This window comes from Eptatretus burgeri, chromosome 13, assembly GCF_056783735.1.
Source record: "Eptatretus burgeri isolate ZD-2024b chromosome 13, Ebu_testis_v1, whole genome shotgun sequence".
NCBI classification, from domain to species: Eukaryota; Metazoa; Chordata; class Myxini; order Myxiniformes; family Myxinidae; genus Eptatretus; species Eptatretus burgeri.
This window is the reverse complement of record NC_140973.1, coordinates 18,356,301-18,369,121: the sequence shown is the minus strand read 5'-3', so window position 1 is coordinate 18,369,121 and position 12,821 is coordinate 18,356,301.

Genomic DNA, 12,821 nt, shown 5'->3' with positions numbered 1-12,821 from the left:
TCCAGAATCCCCACTTCTTCTTCTTCTTCTTCTTCTTCTTCTTCTTCTTCTTCTTCTTCTTCTTCTTCTTCTTCTTCTTCTTCTTCTTCTTCTTCTTCTTCTTCTTCTTCTTCTTCTTCTTCTTCTTCTTCTTCTTCTTCTTCTTCTTCTTCTTCTTCTTCTTCTTCTTCTTCTTCTTCTTCTTCTTCTTCTTCTTCTTCTTCTTCTTCTTCTTCTCATCCCCTCCAAAACCAGCATCCCCACTCGCTACTCCCACATCTTCTTCTTCTCATCACCCTATAACTCCAGAATCCCCACTCGCTACTCCCACATCTTCTTCTTCTTCTTCTTCTTCTTCTTCTTCTCATCCCCTCCAAAACCAGCATCCCCACTCGCTACTCCCACATCTTCTTCTTCTCATCACCCTATAACTCCAGAATCCCCACTCGCTACTCCCACATCTTCTTCTTCTTCTTCTTCGCATGGCCCTCCAACTCCAGCATCCCCACTCGCTACTCCCACACTACACCTGATTCATATTCGTGAAACTGATCCACAGATTCTCAGTTGCTTGAATTTTGACAGTCAACACCACAACTTACAAAAAAAAAAAACAGATTCTTATTCTTCATGAGGTCTGACATAAATCCGATGACAAATTTAAAACGTGTTCCTTCACTCAAAGGAGGAGGCCATTCAGTCAAATTGAGTTTGCACCGACATTGCCAACAACATTTTAAATGCTGTGCGTGAAATAACATACCAGCACCGACCATTTGTAGGCATTGGTTGGCCAATTGACGCTCTGCATTTAAAAAGGACAGAGCATGGATAAACAATGCTGGAAAGACAATGGCAAACCCACACATAGTCAGGCAGCAGTTGTCACCTACTTCGAGAATTTTGCCAACTTTGATTTTTCACTTTTATTTGTTCAAGGACATCACAATGAATCACTTTCAACTAACAGTTTAACCCTTATCAAAAAAAAAAAAACTGGCATCCCTTGAGGACAAAATCTTCGATATCCCCGCCGTAGTAAATGAGGATTCACAAGCTTATATTCCCTAAGCGTGTGCAATATGTATGTGAAGTTTCCCCTCGATCTGTCCAGCCATTCTGGAGAAGAAGATTTTAAAAATTTATGAATTTTCAATCCAAGATGGCTGATGAACCATGTGACCTATGACATCATAAAATTTATATTCTGCCTCCAATCCTCCAGTGGAATACATGTGTGAAGTTTCGTGTTAATCGGTTGAGGTGTGTTTTTCTATCCAAGATGGCCGCCAAACCATGTGACTTGTGACGTCATAATTTTTACTATGTATGCAGACATGATGGAAGATGATAGTTGCAAATTTTCGCTTCGTTAGCTTATGTGATTCCAGAGAAAACATTATTTAATATTTTTCTTGAATCCAACATGGCTGCCAAACCATGTGACCTATCAATGAGAAAATATCAAAAGGCACCAGTTCACCACTTGCTTGATATGTGTACCAAATTTCGTAAATATATCTTGAGGGGATTTGTAGTTAAGCTCCGGAAACGAAATGTGACGGATGGACGAACGGACAGACGGACGGACGGAACCCATTTCTATATCCCACGCCAACTTTGTTGGTTGGCAGGGGGTAAAAATGCTTCGGCAACACCAATGCTTTCTGTAAAGAATCTGTGATATCAAAATTAAATGGGATGGTTCAGACGGGGTTCGAACCACCGACCTCTCACACTCGAAACAGAGCCTCCAACATTTCATGAGTTTTTTGGGGTTTTTTTCACAAAACAGATTTACTGTAACCGTAAAGGTAACGCAGATCTCATGAAATATTCCCATGGGAATGGAAAACGTCACAAGCAATGACAAAAAGAGCAAAATCACAAGCAAAATTTAAATACGACAATATACAATATGTATCCCTTTATAAACTTCATCTTTTGTTTCATCGATTCATGATCTCTGTACTTAAATTGAATATCACCAAACTATCTTTGACTGCATAAAAACCTGTCATCATCAGCGACTTTAGCTGGAATGGGGTCGAGAAGGGGTTTAAATGAAGGTATTTTCCTGAACATAATCGGATTAAGTTATGAATCCAACATTGATAAAAGTCAATAAAGAAAGGGAGATAAAAATCCGAGTACTGTACGTATAACTTTCTTTGTGATGCGGCGACCATCTCCCAGACATGCCAACAACAGTCATCACATAAATATCAAGATTGAATCACGTCTCTCACCCATAATCAAGAGCAGGGGGGGGGATTAATTATACAAGATCCTCACCACCTGGGGATAATTTATTACGTGAGAGATGATTGGTTGTTCCCTCCAATTATGGGTGAGAGATGTGATTCACACGCCTTGACTTTTTCACATTTTGTTGTGTAATAACCTCAATTTAAAATGGATTAAATATAATTTTTTTGTCACTGATCAAAACAAAATACCTCATAATGATAAAGTGACATGTTTTTCTAAATTTTTACAAATTCCCGGGTCAGATTGCAGGAGAGTGTGTCTGGATGGTGCTGAGGTGTCGTCCACCAGACGGCGGTCTCCTTGGGATAACCTGAAGCGGTCCCTTCGAGTAGGTGCCTGGAATGTCCTGTCCCTAAGAGAGGATGATTACCTGTCTCTGTTATCATCTGAGCTCAAGCGTTTGGACATCGGTATTGTAGCACTCTCTGAGGTTCGGAGACCGGATTGCGGTGAGATCATAGCGGGTGATTACACCTACGATTGGTCTGGTCACTCTGATGGTTACCATGCCCAAGGAGTTGCTGTAGCTGTGTCCAAAAAGCTGACCGCAATGAAAATTGAGGAAACACCAGTCAACGAGCGGATTATGAGACAAAGGATTTGTCACTCCTTGGGTGTCATTTCCCTGGTCTCTATTTATGCTCCGACTGCGGTGAGTGATCTCACTCTAAAGGATGCATTCTCTGCCACGCTCGAGTCTGTCGTCGATCAATGCCCCAGACGAAATACACTTCTAGTCATGGGGGATTTCAATGCATCGACTGGAACTGATAGGGATGGTTATGAGATGTCTGTTGGTCCCCATGGGTCTGCAACTGTGAACTTGAATAGCACCAAGTTCCTTGACTTTGCAAGAAGTCATGAACTTAGGGTGGCTGGTTCATGGTTTCAGCACCCACAGGCTCATCGCTGGACTTGGAATGCCAATGCTGGCGGTGTGGCAAAGGAGATTGACCATGTGCTCCTTCATGGTCGCTGGAGGATGCTTCAGAACTGCAGGGTTCTACCGGAGTGCTCAGTTCCTCAATACTGACCACAGGCTTGTTGTAGCAACTCTTAAGTTGCACCTTAAATCCAGGAGAATGGTATCATCCCAGCCTAGGCTGGATGTTGGCAAGCTCAAGGATGAGAGAGTAGCTGAGGAGTTTGCGAACAAGCTGAGTGGAGATTTGGGGGGTATGGGTGCTTTGGGAGATCCTGAAGAGTTGTGGAGTGCCTTCAAGACTACCATCCTTGATGTTACCGGTGGATGTCTTGGAACTCACCGTAGGGCAAAGAAGAAAGACTTTTCCCTATGTTTTTGTTTTACAAACCATGTAAGAATTGCGTTTTTATAAACATGATCAAGTGGGCACGAAGCCCCGCCTCCTAGGGTGATGGTGGGCAAAGTCACGCCCCCGAGGCTGATGATTGATGGGCTTGACGTGATGGATGAAGGAAGAGGAGGGCATCGGAGGCAGACGATCAGAGAGGACAGGGAAGCAGCTCGGAGCAAAGAGGAACGCATGAGTGTGGAGTGAGGGACGCACGCGGAAAGAGAACGGGGCGAGATGACCTGTAAGAACAGGGCTTTACTGCTGGCTTTCCTTTGACGCATGAAGAAGTCGGCAGGATTCTCGTATTCGTGCTGAGGCGAATTGGCGCGCGTACTGAGCAAGACGCTGGCCTTGGCACTTGGTTGGGTCGTGAGAGACGAAGCTCCGAGATTCAACTCGTGTATGTCACCGAAGGGGACGGCGCCATTCTGAGAGTGGCGTGTCGGTGATGACAACCAGCGCACGAAAAGGCTGCGTGGGGTCTCTGAGCATTGAGGTTAAATACCGCTCACGAATTGCCTGACGTACGTTTATCCCGCTGCGAGAGAGCGGCTCAGCACCATTTTGCGTGTCTACACATGCAAATAGAAGCGCCTTGATTCCACGTTCCATAAAGACCATCTCTGAACCAAGCTAAGTGCCAGAATAAAGGAGGGATTTTTCTTTAATTTGTTTCCCCTTGTCTGTATTTAAGTTTGTGTGTTGAGATGCCTCGATTTAGACTTTAGGATAAATTTACCTTACGTATTATTATATTCTGGTTATTGTTCCTTGAAAATATTTCTGTCATTAAATTCCTGTGTTTATTTTAAGTTGCTGTGTCCATGTATTTGTTGTGGGGTTCGAGTATAAACCCCCCGAGGCATCCATCTGTGCCTCCGTTGCTCCGCCATTGTGCCCTGCCCCTCCCATGCGCGTTACAATCCCCGAGGATCAACGTGTCCACCTCCTATTAAGAAAAACCGCTCGACTATCCGGGGTGGCGGTGTTAACCGCATGTCACCACAAATTGGGTCGGGGGGATTAACCTGGACTTTCGTTTATTACCTCTGCCACCGGAGGTGAAGGAGGTTATGTTTTCACCCCTTTCTGTCTGTCTGTTTGTGTACAGGATATCTCAAAAAGTTGCGGATGGATCCGGATGAAATTTTGTGGACAGGTTCTGTGTGTCACAAGGACGAACTGATTAGAATTTGGTGAAGATCCAGATCCGGATCCGACTACTATAATTTTTTAAGTGATTCTTCACCGTTGAGAGATAGGGCTAAACCGATATATAGCATGATATCTCAAAAAGTTGTGGACGGATTTGGAAGAAACTTGGCGGACATGTTGGGTATGTGACAAGGAATAATTGATTCGATTTTGGTGAAGATCCGATTCCCGATCCGGAAAGTTCACACAAATGTTCCTCAAGCCTTGGGGATACCAGGGCATTCATGAATAATTGATGTCAAATGGTCTGGCAGCCATATTGGAAAAACTTTGGACCTCTCTATCTCTGAAACCGCACCAAGGAAAAAATAGAAACTTGGCTCATAGCAAGTACTCCTCATAGGGAATTAGTGTAATTTTTTATGACGTCCTTGGTGCTCTTGTTATGACGTCATAATTTCATATGTAGAACGCCACATCTGATCAGTATGAAAATTTTTGAGGGTCATCTAGGGATAAAATGGTCCATAGAAAAAAAATGTAATGATGTCATCGGTCACATGATTCGGCAGCCATATTGTTAAAAAAAAAACCTCCAAGAATCTTCTTCTCTGAAGTGGCTGAACAGATCGAGGCAAAACTTTACACGTATGAATCGCCTATTCATGAGGAAGAAAAGATTCACACATATGATGTCATTGGTCACATGGTTTGGCAGCCATATTGGATTTACCCTAAAACCTATTTTAAAAATCTTCTTCTGTTCTCGAAGGCTGGACAGATTTAAGGGAAACTTCACACACATGACACATGTTCCCCAAGCCTTGTGGATACCAGGATTTTCACAAATATTTGATAGGTTACATGGTCTGGCAGCCGTTTGGATTGAGTGAAAATCGTTTTTTTTAATCTTTCTCTTGAACTGCTTTTTTTTTTTTGGATACCTTGTTGAGGCTCGTGTGAGAGCGAACACACAACGCACAGCAAGGAGGGCATGAGACAAGAGGGGCGGGAGTGGGAAGGACAAAACAGTGGGGAACAGAGAAATTAGGAGATCTGTGGAAGGGAGAGGGATGGGGCCGGGAACATCAGGAATACAAGATGGACATTACAGGGACTTTCAGGAAGGAAAGCAGGGAATTTGAAGGAAGTGGGCTTGGGTGGATTAACGGGGGTTGAAAAGATTGAGGATTTGGATGGGGGATGATAAGAGGTGATGGTAAACAGCTGTTTTGAAGGCCTGGAGGGAAGAATGGGATTGAACAGAGTGAGGGAGTTTATTCCAAAGGTGGGGAAAAAGAGGAATGAAAGAGTGAAGGTGAGCAGAGATTCGTGATTTTGGTAGTTTTACCAGAAGGGGGTTGTTGGCGGACCTTGAGTGCCCTGCGGAAATGTGGTGGGGACAAATCGCCGAGAGAGCAGGGGGAGGGGGCGAGGCTGGAGAGGAGACGGTAGAAGACAGAAAGACCACCGACCAGCCTGTGGTGAGAGAGTGAGAGGCCCAAAGACTCAGCCTCATCGCGGGAGATGCCAATGATCCGAAATGCCTTGGTTTCCACAGCGTGAAGCCGAGAAAGGTGGGAGGTAGGAACACCAGCCCAGAGGGGAGAGCAGTGCTCTATCAGGCTGTGGACGAAAGCTTTGTACGCGGTCAGGAGCTCAGGTGACCCGAGGAAGGACTTTGCACGATGGAGGATTCCCAGTTGGCGACTGGTTTTGGAGGCCAGGTTTGAAATATGGCTTTCCCAGGGAAGGTCATGGCAGATAGTGAGACCCAGAAGCTTGAAAGAAAGGACTTCTTCCAGGGGATTGTTGAGAAAGTGGATGGGGGGGGGGGTCTAAACAGTCCTTTTGGAGAGAGATCGTGAGAGTGTGAGATTTGTCCGGATTGAAAGACATGCTCCACGTGTTGGACCAGTTTGTGATTTTACCCAGATCTGCAGTATGTATGTATGTATGTATGTGTATATATATATATATATATATATATATATATATATATATATATATATATATATATATATATATATATATATATATATATACAGTATCTCTATTATAATACCAAGCTTGCACACTAAAAACTCGGCTCGCCGTCACACGATCCCTATGAATTGCTGTGGCACTTAGCGGACATGCCGACAATGTTTGTGAAGTCTTGGCGTTCCATAGTACCACTTGCATTTTGCACAATGCGTATTTTTTCATTCCCTGTGTACGATCTGTCGTCTGCTACCAGCTATGTTGTACTGCTATCCCATGCATGTGCATGGTTATCGCTTGTGTATATATAATCACGATATCTCAAAAAGTTGTGGAATGATTTGGAAGAAACTTGAACAGGTTGAGTGTGACAAGGACAAATTGATTCGATTTTTGTAAAGATCCGAATCCAGATCTGGATACCAGATTTAATTTTTTAAGTGATTCTTCATCATTGAGAGACGGGGCCAAAAACGGTATATGGCATAATATTTCAAAAAAGTATTGGGCCCGATATGTTTTCGTAGATCAGGACTGCGTGGCAGAGGTATGTGCTCTACCGAGTGCCCTTCTAGTTATGTCTGTTATTAATTGCATAAAACACCAGCACACAAACACCACACAAAACAAGTCCTGGCAAGATTCTGCAATCTCTGATTATTCTTATTCTTGTTTTCCATGTGTGCATATGTATTCAAAAAGCCTGACAAATGCACTTCTTTTCCACCAATGCTTCGCTTTCAGTCCTCGAGCACGTACACTAAATGGCCAAAAGTATGTGGGCATACAACATCTCATTGCAAAATCATGGGCATTCGTATGGAGTTGGTTTTCCCCCCCCCCCCCACCTTTGTGCTCTAACAGCCTTCACTCTTCTGGGAAGGCTTTGCACAAGGTATTGGACCATTGATGTGGGGATTTGCTTCCATTCAGCCACAAGAGCATTAGTGATGTCAGGCACTGATGTTGGGTGATAAGGACTGGCTCACAGTCAGAGTTCCAATTCATCCCAAAGGTGTTTGATGGAGTTGAGGTCAGGGCTCTGTGCAGGCCAATCAAGTTCTTCCACACCGATCTCAACAAACCATTCTGTATGGACCTCGCTTTGTGCACAGGGGCATTGTCATGCTGAAACAGGAAAGGGCCTTCCCCCAAACTGTTGCCGCAAAGTTGGAAGCACAGAATCGTCTAGAATGTCATTGTATGCTGTAGCGTTAAGATTTCCCTTTACTGGAACTAAGGGGCTTCGCCCGAACCATGAAAAACAGCCCTAGACCATTATTCCTCCTCCACAAAACTTCACAGTTGGCACTATGCATTCGGGCAGGTAGCGTTCTCCTGGCATCCACCAAACCCAATTCATCCGTTGGACTGCCAGATAGTGAAGTGTGATTCATCACTCCAGAGAACGCGTTTCCACTGCTCCAGAGTCCAATGGCAGTGAGCTTTACACCACTCCAGCCGACGCTTAGCATTGCGTACAGTGATCTTAAGCTTGTGTCTGGTTGCTCGGCCATGGAAACCCATTTCATGAAGCTCTCCATGAACAAGTGCTGACGTTGCTTGCAGATCTAGTTTGGACCTCAGTAGTGAGTGGTGCAACCAACGACACAATTTTTCCGTGCTACACGCTTTATCACTCAGCAGTCCCGTTCCGTGAGCTTGTGTGGCCGACCACTTCGCCACTGAGCTGTTGTATAACATTTGTCAAACACGATAATCTCAATCTTCTTTTCACGAGTGTATGATCTACGCTTCACTGGCGTGTCCATTTTGATTGTGATGAAAAACGTTGTTTTACGACCACTTATCAAAAAGGGTGGTAAAAACACACTTTATAACAATAAAAATAAAAAGGTTTTGAATGTACAACTCTTGTAAGTACCAGTAAAGAAATTTGGACTGAAAGTTTATTTATTCTAACAAATGTCATTTTTGTCCGTCCGTCTCCTCAATAACTGCAAAACCATGAAACCGAGTGGCCCCAAACTTTGCATGCATACCAATGGAACCTTAAAGTGGTGCATGAAGGAAAATTGGGTGTTTGGGTTCATTTGAACACCCCTTTGGAAGATAATTTAGAGGGTGCTCATCCACAAAAAAAAATCGAAATAAGCCTTACAAACATGGAGGTGTGCCATCTTGGTTAGTCTTCTGTCATTTTGCAAGTCTTAAGCTGCCGTTTTTTTGATCTGCTCAAGAATGCCTTGGTTTGGAACAGACCGCAACAATTTATTGACGATAGTTATTATTTTATTTTTTTTCCACTTTCATCACTCACATCATTGAATGCCTGATCATCATACCCATGAATCGCTGGATACATTGCAATGCTTATAAACACCCAGAGATGCCAGTGTTCGTGATTTCATTTCCACACATGCCATAACCTCTCGAATCTCCTGCACTAAGCCGAATTACAAAATTTAAGCTCCAGAATTGAACATAGCAGTAGTTCCGACTGCTGAAAAAAAGTGTTCATTTGTCTAATTCAGACATCGTTTCACATTTCAGCCATCTCCAGGAAGTGTTTAATATGAAAGATCGGCGATCGCAAATCGCTTGCCAAGCCAGCCGTTCCTAATTAACCATTTTAGAGTGCTTCCTTGAGTGCTTAAGCCACTTGGCAAGCGCTCTACAATATTCGCACTGTCACTGAATACTGTATATCAATCGACTTGAACAAAGTTCAGGGCCCATTCGCCTGCATTGTCATGCGGTGCATCGGACGGTGGCTGGCTCGCTGAAAATGTGCAATTTTATTTTACACCACGTTTCCCTTTTTTGTATGATCTTGTGGAAGAAAAATAATTATATTCATGCATTCTCAATTACATTCACTTGTTGCTGGTACTTTATAAATTGAACACAGTATAAAATAAAATTTTACCTTTGTAATGGAGTCAAATTGACTGTCAGCAAAATTTCCATTTTCCCTTACAGTCTTTTGACCCCCATAGTGATATAAATGAATAAAATAGAATTGTATCTTACTATGGAAAAGGTCTTGTTCACTGTATAGAAACAAGCTGGGTGTTTTGACAATGCACACTGCAAACTTTCACCTTGTGCCTTTCAATCTCCTTTCCTTAAGGCCCGGTCACACCTTGACGTTTTAGCCAACATATGCCGATTTTTGAATTTTTTTTCTAAAACGCTGGCACACGTTGAATACGTTATGGGTAAGTTTTGATAACATTGAGAGCACGCTGAAAAACACTGCCATACGTCGTTGTACGCTGGCTTTAAACGTTGTACTTTTTGGTTGTCCTCAAATTTTTTCATGCTTGAAATTTCACGACATATGCCGGCGTATGACTCACACGTTCCGCTACGCTGGCCACAAGTTGTATGCACGGTCTGCGATCGTTGACAGACGTCAACACATGCTACTTGTAAGTTAATCATAAGTTGAGACACGCCGAGGTAATGTTTAGCGTACCCGAAACTTGTTTCTAACCTATGATTAACGTGTTGTTGGCACGTTACGCGATCGTTGCCACACATCGACAGACGTTACTTTTAAATTACTCATAGGCTGAAAGACGTCGGTATAATGGATCGTCCTTGCGTCAGCGTCCACGGCCACGGCCAGGACACTTATTTGCAGCATTCTTCAAACTTTTCTTCGGCATGACGAGGATGTTCACACTTCGACGTCTAGCTTGGCTATGATTCCAATTGTCCATCGGCAGCGTCTATTTAAAATAGTCGAGTTTGAGCGATTTAACACGTTCAGAAGAAACGCTTCAAATTTCCAAACCCCAGCGTCAAAAAACAAAGGCGAGTGACAGCAATTTAAATCGTTCATTGTAAACAATGAAAATAGCTGAGTGGTACCGTTTAAAAGTCGTTGAGTGTAAAAAAAAAAATCCAATTGTTGAGCGCAAGCGTCTACTTTCAATAGTGGAGATGCAGCCATTTAAATTGTTGAATCGTTAAACGCAAGGATGATCCATCATAACCCACACCCTCCCCCTCACACTCACCTACTACTGCCAACATGAACAAACTACTACTAATACTAATACTGATACTGTTACTGCTGACAAGGACATCGACTCAAAAAGGACTCGAAAACACTGTTGGGTTCCCCTTTTATGAGCAGCATTTTTATATACCAATTCCCAAAACCGCTGGGAACACGTCTATATATGGCAGTTGTAAGCTAGAAACACGTTAATTTATTTATTTTTGTCGACCGGAAGACGTCATTGGAATACGTCTACATACGTCGATATGTGTTGGGACTACGTAAAGAATTGGTTCAAAGCACGTCAAACATAAGTTAGAAATAAGTTTCGCGTAAAAAAGACATTACCGCGACGTGTTTCGACCTATGAGTAGCTTATAAGTAGCCTTTGTGGACATGTGTAAGCGTCCGCATATCATGTGTAAAACTTATCCCCATCGCATGCGGAACGTGTGTCATACGCCGAGTACGTCGTAAAATTTTGAACATGTTTAAAATTTCTTGACGTACTCTACTTACTACGACGTATGATAGCGTACTTTAGCGTTGTACTCACGTATACCAAACTTACTCATACCGTATTTGACGTGCCCCAACGTTTTAGACACATTTTTCTTAGGTCGGCATACGTTGGCAAGATCGCCAAGGTGTGACCGCGATGTTGACACTACCATTTCTACGGCAGTTATGATTCGAATCGTTGTGCGTCAGCCTTTTAATAGGCTACGTCACGACATCGTCGGCGATGCGTGCAACGCGCTATGCCTAAGTTAGACTATCGTTGGGTATCGGTTGTGTAGGCCGACAACAGGTTCAGCATTCGTTGGTATAAGTTATCTATAACACAACGAAACGTTCTGTGTCCGTTACCAATGCGTTATACATAAGACCAAGTCGCTATGAATACGTCCGAATCTTTAAAAAAAAAAAACATCAAAAGTTCAACGTAAGCCAGCGTTTTAGATACATTTTAATACGTTGCCATCGCTGGCTAAAACGTCAAGGTGTGACCGGGCCTTTATATGAACCGTCACTTTGGCATCGATAAATACATCTAAAAAAATTAAACATTTCGTTTTAAAAAGTTTCCTCAACCGTTTAGTTGGAGTACTTAGTTAAGCCACATGGAGCGTGTGCTCTTCAAGCTTCGATAGCGATATTGTGGTTCAATACCAGATTTACTAAGGCAAAATAAATTATATGATTACAATGAGTAAAAAACGTTTGCAGTTGTGACAAAGCAACGAATCGCCACATCATGGCAGGATAGCCGAGAGGTACGCACGCTCACTAAGCTGTCTAATGCTAGGTTCCCACTATCATGATGCGTGGCACGATTGAAATTGTGGTCTTAATCGTGGTAATCCTATCGGATCTTGGTCAGTCGTGGTAATCGTAGAAAATTTTTGAACGGTTCAAAAATTTTCTACGATCAACACGATCAATTGTCAATTGGGATCATCGTATCAGATCGTATTGCATCGTAACAAAGTGCGACAGATCGCATCTAATCGTGCTTCCAAATCGTGGTGATCGGGATCGATCTTAGACAAGACAAACACCACGCTCTGTGAGACCACGATTTCAATCGTGCCGCGCATCGATAGTGGGAACAGCTTTCAGAGAAATTCCATGATCAGCAACGAATGGCGAATCATGGCGTTCGTAACGGATCGCACGACAGTGGGAACCTAGCATAACCTGTGTTTGAATTCCAACCAAGCTATCAACTGCCATCCTGGTGTTTCATCAATGTGTGTGCCATCTCTCAGATGGACGATAAACTGGGTGTCACATCTGCCGAAACCTCCCCTTTCTCTCCCCAACCCCCATCCCTCTCCCCCCCCCCCGGAGTATATAGCGGCGTTCGAGGCGTCGTTCTCCTGACCCCCCCTCCCCAATCTACCTTCCAGCTCTCCCCCCCCCCTTTCCCTCTTTTGTCACTCTCCTTATCCCTATCAGTGAAGCAAGGGGTTGCGTTTGTTGATGTGCCAATAAAACACAAAATACTGTTGTGTTTGAGTTGATAATATTTCCAGTTTTCAAAGCCTTATTATGACGTTTTTATGTGTGCATATTTTTAAAAGAGAAATAAAATAAGAAGGCCCGTCTGTGCTTATTTTTCATATGCACTTATATTCACA